The following is a 14470-nucleotide window of genomic DNA, read 5'->3' as shown; positions in this document are numbered from 1 at the left end:
AGGGAAATCCTACAGCCTAAATTATGCAGAAGGTCAGGCTAGATGAGTGGTTCTCAAACTGTGGGTGGGGACGCCAGGGCTGATGTTTAGACTTGCTGGGGTCCAGGGCTGAAGCCCAGGGGCTTCAGCCCTGGGTGGCAGAGCTCAGGTTACAGGCCCCCCACCTAGGGCTGAAGCCCTTGGGCTTTGGCCCCTGCCCAGGGTGGTGGTGCTCGGGCTTTGGCTTTGACCCCTCCACCCTGGGGTGGCGGGGCTCAGGCTTAGGTCCCCCCTCCTGTGGTCGTGTAGTAATTTTTGTTATCAGAAGGGGGTCTCAGTGCAATGAAGTTTGAGAACCGCTGGGCTAAATGATAACAGTGGATCCTTCTGGTTTTATAATGTATGAATCTGGTGTTGTGTGAGAGAATTTTCTTTAATCTTTTCCTTTTTCATGGTTGTAAGTTATGCTAGAGAAGAGCCCTGTTGTTCCTGTTACTCCTAGGAATTCCAATTGCGGCTACCTGAAGAAGTCTAAAGACAGAGACTTAGTAGCAGGGCTGACCTGATCTGTCATCAGGCCCAACTGCTCCCTCAGATTTACCTTCCACTTAGAAAAACAGAAATGTAGGGCCGGATGGGACCTTAAGAGTTTATCTAGTCCAGCCCCCTGCACTGAGGCAGGATCAAGTATACCAGACAATCCCCAAGAGGTGTTTGTCTAACCTGCTCTTAAAAACTGCCGGGGATTCCACAGCCTCCTTTGGAAGCCTATTCCAGAGCTTAACTATGCTAAATTAAAAAGTTTTTCCTCATATCTAACCTAAATCTCCCTTGCTGAAGATTAAGACCATTACTTTGTGTCTTACCTTCAGTGGACATGCAGAACAATTGAGAACACTGTCCTTTTTATAACAGGCCTTAATATATTTGACAACTGTTACCAGGTTCCCCCTCAGTCTTCTTTTCTCAAGACTAAACATGCCCAGTTTTTTTAACCTTTCTTCATAGGTCAAGTTTTCTAAAGCTTTTATTTTTGTTACTTTCCTCTGGATTCTCTTCAGTTTGTCTACATCTTTCTTAAAGTGTAGCCTCCATAATTAGAAGACAATACTCCAGCTGAAGCTTCACCTGTGCTAAGTAAAGAGGGACAGTTCCCTCCTTTGTCTTACATATCACGCTCCTTTTAATACGTTCCAGAGTATTAGACTTTTTTGCAAATGCATCACATTGGCTCATATTCAATTTCTGATTCACTAAAACACCCAGATCCCTTTTTTACCCTTTTTGTAGTTGTGCATTTGATTTTTTCCTTCCTACATGTGGTACTTGGCTCTTGAATTTCATCTTACTGATTTCAGACTAATTCTCCAATTTATCAAGGTCATTTTGAATTCTAATCCTGTCTTCCAAAGTGCTTGCAACCCTTTCCTGCTTGGTGTCATCTGCAAATTTTATGAATATACTCTCATCCAAGTCATCTAATGAAAATATTGAATAGTATGGAGCCAGCACAGACCCTGTGTAGGAACCCATTGGATATGTCCTTGCAGTTTGACAGACAACCAGAGACAGAGAACTCTTTGAGTATGGTCATTAAAGCAGTTATACATCAATCTTCCAATAATTTCATCTAGACCACGTTTCACTAGTTTGCTTGAGAGAATGTCATATGAGACTGTCAAAAGACTTACTAAAATCAAGAGACCATGTCTGTTTCTTTCCCCCTGCCCTCCATCCACTAGGTGTATCCACTTGTCTAATCCCTCTGTGATAACTGGTGCTTTTGAATTAACTCTCCCTTTGTAAGGTTTGGTTTAGTGACATAAAATGAATTTAATGCAAAACCAAATCTTCTAGTTTTCTTCACAAGACTTATGAGTTCCTTTCTGTCTTTTCCAGAATGTAATAATCCTTTGTTCTGATCAGAGCTTCACTTCCCTCTCAGCTCCCCGCCTCCCAACCCAAGTGGACCTCTGTAACCCAAATACCCCTATGGCAAGGTGGTTCAAAGGAGTTATATGGATCTCTTGGGTCTGGCATGTACATTCTAATTGGCCAAAGAATGTCATGTGGGGTCTCAAAAAGCCAGTGTTGCGTTTGTCATCAATATCATTGTGAAACACATGGATGGATGTTATGTAAGGAGTTATGTATATACATGGAAAATTATGTTCTTAACGTCTGTGTCTAGATGCTGCTCACCAGAAAAGGTGAAAAACAGGTTTGCTGTCAGACAATAAATATCAATCTGAACCAAATGCAAATGAAGTAATGCGAGAACTTCAAAGAAAGAAACTAACGAGAAGAGAAAACAAGCTGGTGGGTGGAGGGAAGAACCTGATTGTGAGGTGCACATCAAAGACTTACTCTAATACTGTATTTGTGGAACAAGGAAGACTCCCTATCACCGTTGACTGAGGAAGTGAATTTGCTTCATGAAAGAAGGGTCTCAGCCAGGCTTGGTTGAAAATGCTGGAGTGAATTTGGGGTGAGATAAGCTTCTTTAGATAGGTTAACCTGTTAGTTAAGTTTAGTCTGTAAAATGTGTTACAACTTCATTTTATTTGTAACCATTAGTTTCCAATATTCTTATTCCCACTCACTTGAATCTCCCTTCTTTGATCATAACCTTATTCTTGTTTTCATTGTAAATATATATAAGCACTATGGCGTTAAGCAAAGTGGTGATCTTGAGTTGAATCTTACAAATGGTTGTGTACTGTTCATTTGGGAACAGAAAGCCTGTTAATTCTGTGAGTGTTCAGTGAATAAGGGTCTGGACACTGCAGGGAATACTCTGAGGACTTGGGGGTTGTTGTGTGCTTATTGCTGCCTGTACAGTGAGAGCGAGGCCTGTGGAGGCCTGGAATGGAGTGCTTGTCCTACCAGAGGCTGGTGGTTTCAGGGAGCTAATGCACAGCAGGCACGGACAAGACTTCCTCACGCCAAGGGCAGGTGATGGTGTGGTACCTCGCAACGCTTGGTACCCCTGAAGTAGTGTCACATCTTTTCAGTCCTGTTATTAGGGCTTTGTCTTCCTGCCAGTCCTTTATAGCACTTCCAAGTTGAAACTTCTCCTTGGGCCACCACTCTCTGCAAGGGTCTCAGACGAGGCTTTCTGCCTGCAGGCTTTCATTAGGCCTTCTGCATAGGTGCTCCAGAGAGTCCTTTCCAGGCTCCTGTCTCACCAGCAGGCTCCCCTAACTTCTCAATATTATCTAATCAAATTTCTGCTTGTACTAGTAACCTGGTCACATGAGTGCCACTTGACATTTTGGTTACCTCCCATCCGATGGGACTGAATGAGGTACACTTGCCACAGGTACACTGGAACACACATCTGACTTAATCAGTTTCCTGTCATTGCAGAAGCCTTGGCATTGGTGTGCTTTTGTCCTCCTATTCTCTCCCGGTGGCACATAATTCTTTAGTTTCCTGAGGGCTGAAATACCTTGGTCTTATTTCGGTTGTTAGTTTTAGTATGTGGTGCTGGGTGGTGTTGGTTGCCTGTGAGATACAGAAGGTCAGACAAGATGGAGTCTTTTTGGTCTTGAATTTTGTGACTGACAGGTTTACTTCAGCGCCGGTGTCTTGTTACAAGCTGCCTTTGTTTTCTGGGCTTAAAGTCTTATGATGATCAATGCATATTCAACCAGTCTCAGAGGGGGAGTCTGCAGACATCTTAATGTCCTCAAAAAGGGACTACCACTTGTTCAGATCTTTGTATGTCAACAAGATCATTCATCTGCAGAACCTAGGATGTGAGGTGGAGTGCAGTTCCCTTGTCCTCAACTTCCTAATGTTCCAAAGGCTGGAGCTTTCCTCCTCAGGTCTTGGAGGGAAGGTGGCAGGCTGGAAATGAGGCAGACAGGAGGCTTGGGGGTTAGCAGAACAGATGGGCTGGGGAAATAAGGGAGAACCTCCTTGCTCCTCCTGTTTCCCAGTCTCCATGATGAGTGCTGGGGAGTGAAGAACTTCTTCCTTTGTCTCATGTAGCTTCCAGGGCTCCATAAAAGGGTTTGTGAAGAATGAAGATTTATTTACCTGCCTCTCATCCCCCATAGTGAGACTCAGGATCTTCAGCCTTCTCTCAGCCTCTAATTTCCATCTTGAGAGTCGTAATGGAGTACATTTGAGATCTTCCAAAACCCTCTTCTCCATCAGAGGCCTCCCTTTTGAGCATTTACGAGGCTTCTATTCCCTCTCCTCCTGGAGCCTTAAAATGCTCATCAGAATCCCAATCTCCTTGCCTTCCCTTGGGCCATAACCTCTTGAGCACCAAAGGATCTCAAAATAGCCTCATTTGCCTCCCAACAAACCAAAATAGACTGATCATGGGGATTAACAAATCTACCAAGGCTCATATAAGTTAGAAGGAGTTCACAAACAAGGCCAGTGAGGCTCATAAAGAGGATCAGTTATCCTAAAGGTTGCTGGCAGTTCTCCCCTCCTGCAGACCTCAGTAGGTCCACAAGAAAAGAAAGAATGGCTACTTGATCTCCTCCTCAGCGCCTTATCCTATCCAGTATCTTTGTCACCTCCACCACTCTCCTCTAGACTTCCTACATCGGTTATTCTAAGATCTGCAGGAGGAGGGCTTCCTTCCTCTTGATCCAACAGGTCTGAAGGTCTTGAAGTGGGGGGAGCAAGGAGACATTTGTTCCTTGCCCATGAACCTCCTGATGTTTGTGGGTAGGAAATTACTCCAGCTGCCCTCAGAAGGTTTCTTGGGCCTCCTTGGAAGCATTTTGATTTACATTTTTTTCCATTGACAAGCCTCTCTGCTTGATTTGGGGTACATTTTGTGATCTACATTTGTAAGGAAAGGGCTTGGGGAGTTCATACAAATTTAAGTCCCGTATGGGGAGGTGGGGAGGAAGGCAGCACGGGCCAGGTTCAATGGGAGGGGTGGTGGCCCCGGGGGCCAGAGCTCGAAGCCCTGCACCTGGGGGCCAGAGCCCAAAGCTCCGGGGCTGAAGTCCGACCCCAGCGCCTCCGGAAGTGTGGGGAACTCACTGGCTGCCTGCTTCTCCAGTGTTTGTGTCTCCAGAGGGGGGCCCTGGGGAAGGGCCACTGATTTGCTCCTACTGGCCCCCAATCACCATCAGGAGGCTGTGGCCACAAGAAAAGCCTTTGGTGGACACTGGATTTACTTTCATTTTAAAAATGTTGATCTCCAACACTTGCTGTCCTATACTAAGCTAGTCAGAGCAGTTATCCCATAGCCATGTTACAAATTCAGAAGTTAATTACTACTCTCTGCAGCTAGATGTGTTCTGGGCACTAGATGGAGGTTGCCAGGAAACTAAATTGTATTTGTCTTTTAAGTGGCAAAAAGTTTATTCCTTGAGCTCTGAATACCTCTGTTTTCAGTGTCTTTTAGAAGTCTGTTGTCTTAATTCACTTCAAATCTTGGGCCCCAAACCTAAATTATACCTATATGCCTTTTATTGTTGATTTCAGAGGCAGCAGTGGTAAGTGAGGGCAGGTAGCAACATCAGCCTTATATAAAGCAACTCAGTTGCACCCTTAGACAGGAAGTGACTGCTGTTGCTCCATAATGTCCTCTTAAAAGCTGCCTCTAATGCTTCAATCCTTTCTTCAGATATCCCTTCTTTTACCCTCTTTCTTCATCTTTTGTTTATGGCCCTACTGGTCCCTTGCCCCTTGGCAATAGCACTTGCTGACTTCCAGAGTTTACTGACTTCTATGATTTTATGAATTAATGTTTTTTTTTTTTTGTTTTTTTTTACTGACACTTCTAGCAAGATGTTCCGTCTGGCAGGGTTTGCTAAAGAAATATAGTGGTTTTAGAATTAAACGATTTGCTTGCAAAATTTCTGTGCAGAGAACTTAAGGGTTGTTGTCATAGTTCAGGGCAACCACACCTGTATTCTCCCTATATAAGCGCGCAAAGGTACCCACTTTTAGGCTTTCAGATTCCCTGCTGTTTTGTCTCCTGGGGGGAGACACATGTCTCTCTCCCTTCTGACTGGGATATTTCCACTCTGCACCATTCCCTGCTTGCATTGTGAATTCCTCAGCAAAGTCAGACTACCTAAGCAGGCCTGCTTTACTTTTCTCTTCAGAGATGGTAAACAGTGTAACTGTTACAGTTAATTTACCACACAGCTCTTTCTAAGGAAGCACATTTATTCTTAAGGTAAAAGCTTTACAGAGATAACATTTAGAAAACAATAGAAGAACCGATACGCATACTAACAGGGTATCCACCACCTGACTCCAATAAGGGCTCTGGCCGCTGAACAGTCCAATGGCTACAAGTAAGTCCTTTTGCTTACAATAAGAACACTCATGACTCTGTAAGTTACTCCTTTATGCTGCTTGGGCCTTTTGATCCTGGGAATTGGTAATTCATAGATAAAGGTTCCCTTCCTAGATGAAGCTTCAGAAGATCTGGTCCAGAGGGGTGGGCATTTGCATTCGCCTTCTCCAGGTATTTCCTAGGAAACTTACTCAACTAACTGTTCATTCTTGTCGTAACCCATTGTTTAAAAGAGTCTTTTGAGCCTAACACTTCCCAATCCTTACATGAATCATGTCTCCTGGACAAGTTACATAGAATCCCACAATAACACTTAAACATATGCATTTTTAATAGAGTGAACTCTGAAGATATTTAAACTTAATTCAATAAGGTTTGTCTACAATATTGCAGAAATTGCCATTTCTATCACAGTTAACTTTTTTGAAAGCCCAAAAGTGTGCTAGGTGCCACATTAGTAAGGCAAGGTGTATGTTTTACCCTTTTTTTAAAAAAAATGGAGTTCAAAGATTAAATTTTACATGACACAACTCCTGAGTCTCAAAAACCAGACACAAGGAGGGGAGTAGAGAGAGGTGATGAGGGTAACAGTAAATAAGATCATGTACTTACGCAGTTAGGCATGAATCCTGCTTGATGACTTTAACATTAAAAAAAATAAAATAAAATAAAGGTCCTAATCTTGGAGTTGAGAGTGTAATCTAAAAGACAGTTACACAGTGATAGAATGGACTGGGAAGCCCCAGAGGAGTAACTTAATTTTTAAATTTAATCATCTCTTGTAAACAGCAAAGAGGAGCAAAATCTTTGGAGGATAGATTAGTAAGGAGGCGTTAGTGGGCTGGAGAACTGAAAGGGGAAAGCATTCCATGTGTAGGAGATATCATCAGAACATTCACAGAAGAAACGGGAGGAAGGGAAGATTAATAGATTGAAGGCCTGAGAGACTGTTATGAGCATCTAGTCTGACCTTCTGTGTAATACAGGCCAAAGATTTCACCCAGTATTTCCTGCATCAAACATACTTGCTGTTTATATAGAGCTGCTTTTTTTTTTTTAAGGTAAGCTGTTCAAATGATTCATTGCCCTCATTATATATTTTTTAAAAAGTGCCTTATTTCTAATTTAAATTTGTCTAGTGTTTCCCAGACCACTGGATCTTGCTATGCTTTTGTCTGCTAGATTAAAGAGCCTTCTGTGACCAACAATCTTCCCATGTAGGTGTTTGCAGATCATGATTCATGATTTTAAAGCACGTTTTCCAGACCCTGAGTCATTCTTGTAGCTCTTTTCAGACACCTTTCCATTTTTTTGATATGCTCTTAAAAGTGTGGTCACCAGAACTGGGCACAGTATTCCAGTAATTCACAAATGTCATATACAGAAGCAATACCACCTCTCTACTCCTACTCTGTATTCGCCTGCTTATACCTCCAAAGATTGTTAGTTCTCCTAGTTATGGTATCACACCAGAAGCTCATGTTAAGTTGGTTATACACCATTACTATTACAATCCTTTTCAGAGTCACTGCTTTCCAGCATACAGTCCTCTATCCTTTAAGTGTTAGCTACATTGCAAATCTATGAACAAAGCTGTCTTTCATTTGGCTATATTAAAATACATATTGTTCAAATGAGCCCAATTTACCAAGCAATCCAGATAGCTCTGCTGAAATGATCAGTTCATACAATTATTTACCACCACTGCCAATTTTTGTGTCCTCTGCAAACTTTACCAGCAATGATTTTATTTCATATCACTGATAAAGATACACAGTAGTATTGGGCCAAGAACAGATCCCTGCAGGACCCTATAAACAGCCCTTTTGGATGATGATTTCCTATTTACAGTGACTTTTTTTTTTTTTGGTTGAAATCATCCGTTTTTAAACCCATTTCATATGTGCTACACTGAGGGTTTTTTGTACTTAACCAGAATGTCATGTGGTAGTAAGTCAACCCTCTTGCAAAAGCCTAAGCGTGTTGCATCAAATAGTTACCTTTATCAACCAAACTTATCTCATTTTAAAAAATCAAGTTTGTTTGACACAATCTGGTTTTTTTCCATAAAACATGTTGACTGACATTAATTATGCTACTTTCCTTTAATGCTTGACTGTTGCATTCCATATCACCCTTTCCAGTTTTGTTTGACAGTTGTATCAGATTAATCTAGGTAATTTTATTTACTTTTTAAAAAATATTAGCTCCAGTGCTCTGGCACTTCCCCAGTGTTCCAAAACTTGTTAATCAATATCAGTGGTTGACAGAACTCTTTGGATAATTCTTTGACAACTCGTGATGAATCAAGGTTGTTGATGTTGTAGTAGAGGAAGTGAAGAGGCACAGAAAGGCATCACCTACAATAACAATTCTGTGAAAATCTCATATTGGTGCTGCTCCATGGATAGCTTCAACAGTGGAAGTGCTAGGGTGGAGCAAAGCATGTTTATCACCATATTCTGCTTATGGTTAGGTGATGCAGGATACATTTCGAGCAGTCAGTCTTCACTAGTATTTGCACTGTTCCTGTCACTGGTGGAGTTGTACTGGTGGTATCAATTTCAGGGAGGTTTTAACAGATTTGTGACAAACTCTAAGGTGTAGGATTGTAGAAATTGCCATGCAGGTCAGATCTGAGGTTCATCTACTCCAGCATCCTGTCTCTGTTGTTGGCCAGCATCAGAAGCTTCAGAGGGAGATGCAAGACACCTGTAATGGACAATTATCAAACAACGTGATTGTTGGGGGAAAGTCACTTCTTAACTGTCACAGTTCAGGGCAACTGCACCTATATTCCTCCTCTATGGGTCCTGCAAGGGCACCCACTCTCAAGCATCTGGTTCCCTTGGCAATCACCTTTCTTGGCTGGATACCGTTCTGACTGGAATATCTCCAGGCGGAACAGTTCCCTGCCTTCACTGTTATTCTCAGCAGAGAGAGACTGCCCAAGCGGGCTTGCTTACTTTTTCGTCTGAGACAGTTACCAGTATGACCGCCCACAGTTCTAGTTACCACACATCTCTTTTTATGCAAGCCTATTTTATTCTTAAGGTAAAAGGACTAGAGAGAAGACCTATTAAAAACATTTAAAGAATCTACACACATGCTAACAAGTTTACCAGAGATCACCCCAACCCTAACGTGGGCTCTGGTAACAACAGTCTTTGAACAGTCCATCCAAGGGATTTCTTTGCAGTTTCAGGTTCATATCTTCAGCTCAGAACAGGCACCAAGTCTTATGGGGCTCCGTAAGCCCAGTTTGTTCAACCCTTCCTTAAGGATTGGAGCCCACCAGGGGTCCTGCCTATTTGCTGGATCAGGAAGAAGGCCCTGAGCCTGTTTAAAACAGTCTGTTCAAAAATCCTTTCTTTTTCTTGGTCCGGTTAACTTAATTCCATAAAGCTTATCTTATTTCCATAAGGTTTGTCCAGGATGTTGCAGGATATTATCAGTCTGTTACACCAGTCTCTATCAGGAAATGGTTAGTTATCCCCCAAAGCATAAGCATTAACATACTTCCTAGAATTTTTTAAAAACCTATCTGTTGTATAGTTTGATTTTCTTATTATCCATATAAATGTACAGTCCTATTCTGAAGCCTGCAAAGTTGTTGATTTCAATGGTTTCTTGTGACAATTAGTTCCAAAGGTTAATTATATATTGTGTAAAAACAAAAAAAAATCCTTTTATGACTTTCAAAAAACTGTTGCTGTTCAGTTTCATTGATAATCTCCTTGAAGTTTGAGCAGGTAAATTAGAGTGCCTGATTTACATTTTGAATTGTTAATTATTTTTTATATCTCTCTATCATGTCTCCTCTCTAACTTCAGCAGCCTCATTGTTTTTGATGTCTTTGTATAGAAAATTTTTCCATGTCCACGTACCATTCATTGTGCCCACCTCTGAACCATCTCTATTTTTGCAATACCTTTTCTGAAATGAGGTGATGAAAAATGAAGACAATATTCCAGATGAGGGTATACCATTGGCAGTGCCTTACAAAATGTAAAAGATGTAGCAGAATACAAACTTAGGTCTACATTTTCGATGTGTGCCTACCCAGAGATACTTTTATGAGGCTTGATTAGCTAAGGATGGGTTCTCAACACATCATGAAAATCCGAGCCCTTTAAAATGTGCCAGTTTGGGCATCCAAAATCCGTGTAGTCATTTTTGAAAATTTTGTTTGGAAGCCCTGATCCTGCAAACCACTATTTTGGGCGTATAGTACATTTACTTGAATGCTACTAACGGCTTGCCGAGTCATATCCTAAGAAGATAAAATGGAAAAATCCCTTCCTCACACCACAGAAAGAGGGAGAGAAAAAAAAATTGTCATACATAAACATTTGTACCTTGCTATTCCCAACCAAAATGAAGATTCTGTACTGCCACTTTTCTGTCTACCTTGTAAGTGAACAATACTAAGCTTGTTGGCAATAACAGAACTACAGAGTGAAAAATTAAAGCATTTTAAAATGAGGCAATTTGCCTGAGGTAAGAGTGTATGCTCAGAGAACAAAGAAATGCCCAGATAATTCCACTCAATGAGAAGAGAAATAAAAATAAAAGCAGCGTGGTTAACTGCCATGAAAGCTTCCAGTGGCTTTTCCTTCAAATTTTACTAAAGGCTGCCATAGACATAGGGCAGATGAACTTGCGAATCTAGCCAGGGTCACCAGAAAGTGATCATTCCATGCTCGGGAAGAGTCCTCAGATTTCTGGATGACTCCTTCACTACAGTAGGGAACTTACCAGTTCATTTTGATCTATTGCCGGGCCCTTCAAGAAACTTTACATATACAGGTAGCTTAAAAATCTTCCTGTTCTAGCTGTGGCTGTTTCACATCATCAGGTACCAAACTGCACATCTCAGGTCTTTCTGCAATGAATAGCGAAAGTTCATTGGTTCTCTGCCTTAAAGATTTTACTGCTAAATTTATGGAAAAGAGAGCTAGTTCAATATGTGCTTACCATATTGCTGGTTGCTTTAAAAACTCAGTTTACTGTATTTCTGTAAATTGAGTCATATACACTGCAGCTTTCTCCCTAATATATTTTCAGTTATTTAGAGCTTCTCTTCTGCAGCTTTCTAATAGTGATTGCCCCCAATTTTAAGTCAGCTTTCTCATTGCATCTTTAACAATTTTTTGCAGTCACTCTGTAATGCAAGAAAATCAGAACAACAGACATGGATGTTTTTGTATTAGTATGTGATGTTAAGCAATCCCTATGTTTTTGTGGTTAATTAATAGAAGTAAATAATAAATTCAGGGATAGCTTTTACAATCAGCTTTCCAGAGCTTTCAAAAGACCCTTGTATTCAGGCAAGTTATTTTCCTTAATTGCTTAACCAGCCTAATTTTTTCCATCTCTTCCCTTAGCCTGTTGAGTTGCTGATGGTGGTGAAGTATTGATCCATTAAAAAGGCTTGCAGTGAAGCTTTTTACTTGATGTAAGTTGTCTTTTTAATTATAGCTGTACTGCTCTATAGTGCAAAATGCTGTAGTTAAGGTTGTGTCAGCACTTGCATTTTAAATCCTTTTTTTATCAGCATTTAATTCTAGGCTATAAAAAAAATTGCTCTGAGCTAACTTTTAACATGCACAAGATGTTGGCCTTCAGGGGAAATTTACAATTGTAAAAATCTTTTTTCAGTATTTGGGTTATTGAAATACTAGCTTTTTTTTTTTTTTTTTTTTTTTTTTTTTTACTGGTGCACTCTTTGTACGTGTGTGTCCGTGTGTACCATCACATCTCTTCTGATTGTCAGTACAGCCCCGCATGAATATAAAATTTGTATCTGCAGATATAAATCAGGAGCTGCAGAGCTGCAGGGCTCTACCGGGAACCACAGCGGCAAAAGCAACAGCCTGTTGGGCTGCCGCTCCCAGGAGTCAATGCCCCATGCCAGCAGCTCCTCCAGCATGGCTGTACCGCACCAGTCCCACCCACTGCACCAGCGTGACCAGGGACAGCTGCCATGAGCCTGGTGCCCACCCCAGTGGGCAGGGATGGGGCGGTACACCCAAGCCAAAGGAACTGCTGGCTTGGGGTTCTGGCTCCTGGGAGCAGTGGCCCATCAGATTGCTGCTTTCTTCGCTGCAGTTCCCATTAGAGCCCTGCAGCTCTGCAGATACCAATTTATATCTGTGGATTTAAATTTTGTATCCGCATAGGGCTCTAATTGTCAGAATACAGCAAGTTTGCTTGCTATCCCCCACACTTGCTCATTTTCACCAGGCTGGGACAAGGGGTTGTGGTGCACGAAGGAGTGAGGGCGCCGGCTGGGGGTGCGGGCTCTGGGGTGGGGCTGGGATGAGGGGTTTGGGGTGCGGGAGGGGCCTCCGGGCTGGGGCCAAATGGTTTGGAGTGTGGGAAGGGGGTCAGGGCTGGGGTGTGGGCTCTGGCTCGTGGTGTGGGCTCTGGGGTGAAGGGGGCATCTGGGATGCAGAAGGGGGCTCTGAGCTGGAGGATGGGGCTGAGGGATTTTGAGTTTGGGACAGGGCTCTGGATTGGGGTAGGAGATTGGGGTGCGGGAGGGGGTGAAGACTCCAGCTGGGGATGTGAGCTCCGGGATGGGGCCGAGAGGTTCGGAGTGTGGGAGGGTGCTCCAGGCTGGGGCAGAGAGTTGAGGTGCGGGCTCTGGGGTGGGGCCAGGGATGAGGGGTTTGGTGTGCAGAAGGGGCTTAAGGCTGGGGGGGTGGGGCTTCGGAGTGTGGGAGGGGCTTCAGGGCTTGGACAGGGGTTTGGGGCATGGGTGGGTGTTTGGGGTGCGGGCTCTGGGTGGCGCTGACTTCAGGTGGCCCCAGCATTTCCCAGGGACAGAGGAAGTCTGCGCTGCTCCCGGGAAGTGGCTGGCATGTCCCTCTGGCTCCTAGGCAGAGGAGCAGCCAGGGGTCTCCACGTGCCACTCCTGCCCACAGGCGCTGCCTCCACAGCTCCCATTGGCTGTGGTTCCTGGAGCTGCAGGGCATGTGGGTGGGGGCAGCATGCGGATCCCCCCAGGCTGCCCTCCGGCCACCCCTCTGCCTAAGAGCTAGAGGAACATGCCGGCCGCTTCCTGGGAGCTGTGCAATGCAGGGCACGGAGCCTGCCTCTCCTGCTGTGGCCAACTGGACTTTTCGTGGCCCGGTCCGCTGTGCAGACCAGAGCCGCCAGGGTCCCTTTTCGATCTGGCATTCCAGTCGAAAACTGGATGTCTGGCAAACCTACATATATGTCACAGTTAAAGGCAACTGCACCTGTATTCCCCCCCTCATAGTCCACCAAGGGCACCTGTGATGGGTTGGATCACAGAAACCCCCTTGGGAACTGCCAACTGATGTGCTGAGATTACTTCTAACCCGTTTTCCCTGCCAGCTTGGGACTCCAGAAGCTTTCCTTGTTTGAGCCAGACATGCTTCCCTGCTGCAAACACAGACCCAGGTCTGAACTACATCCCACAAAAGCTGCAGGCTTAACTGAAAACGGCTTAAGAAGTGTTCCTGTCTCCAACGCTCTGATGCCCAACTCCCAATGGGGTCTAAACCCCAAATAAATCCGTTTTACCTTGTATAAAGCTTATGTGGGGTAAACTCATAAATTGTTTGCTCTCTAATAGCACTGATAGAGAGAGATGCAAAGCTGTTTGGCCCCCCAGGTATTAATACATACTCTGGGTTAATTAATAAGTAAAAAATGATTTTATTAAATACAAAAAGTAGGATTTAAGTGGTTCCAAGTAGTAACAGACAGAACAAAGTAAATTACCAAACAATATAAAACATGCAAGTCTATGCCTAATACAGTAAGAAAGTGATTACAGATGAAACCTCACCCTCGGCGATGTTCCAGTAAGCTTCTTTTTACAGACTAGTCTCCTTCTAAGCTGGGTTCAGCAATTACTCACACCACCTGTGGTTACTGTCCTTTGTTCCAGTTTCTTTCAGCTATCCTTTGGGGTAGAAAGGCTATCTCTTGAGCTAGCTGAAGACAAAATAGAGGGGTCTCCCAGGGGTTTAAATAGATTTTCTCTTGTGGGTGGACACCCCTCCCTCCCCCTGTGTAGAATCCAGTTAAAAATGGAGTTTTGGAGTCACATGGGCAAGTCCATGCATGACTGAGTTCCTTACCAGCCAAGCTACATTCCTGAGAAAGCTCAGATGTGGATTGGTGTCTCCAAGTTCATTGTTGGCTTAAATGTTTCTTGTTTGGGCACTT

The 14470-nt window shown here is 43.3% G+C and overlaps 1 protein-coding gene across 8 annotated transcripts in view; it reads left to right on the top strand.

Moving 5' to 3' along the window:
* Positions 1-14470, top strand: part of FBXW7 (F-box and WD repeat domain containing 7) — a 281649-nt gene that overhangs the window by 77582 nt on the left and 189597 nt on the right. For 3 of the 8 annotated variants that reach the window (XM_037897397.2, XM_027833417.3, XM_037897394.2), the window contains one exon: positions 11653-11723. The exons of the other annotated variants lie outside the window; for them this stretch is intronic. The gene's annotated coding sequence lies outside the window, so the exon portion shown is untranslated. The remainder of the gene's footprint in view (positions 1-11652; positions 11724-14470) is intronic. 8 annotated transcript variants of the gene reach the window in all.

This window comes from Chelonia mydas, chromosome 4 (genome assembly GCF_015237465.2).
Source record: "Chelonia mydas isolate rCheMyd1 chromosome 4, rCheMyd1.pri.v2, whole genome shotgun sequence".
Taxonomy (NCBI): Eukaryota; Metazoa; Chordata; order Testudines; family Cheloniidae; genus Chelonia; species Chelonia mydas.
The sequence above is the reverse complement of the archived record's forward strand: the minus strand, read 5'-3'. Positions and strand labels throughout refer to the sequence as shown.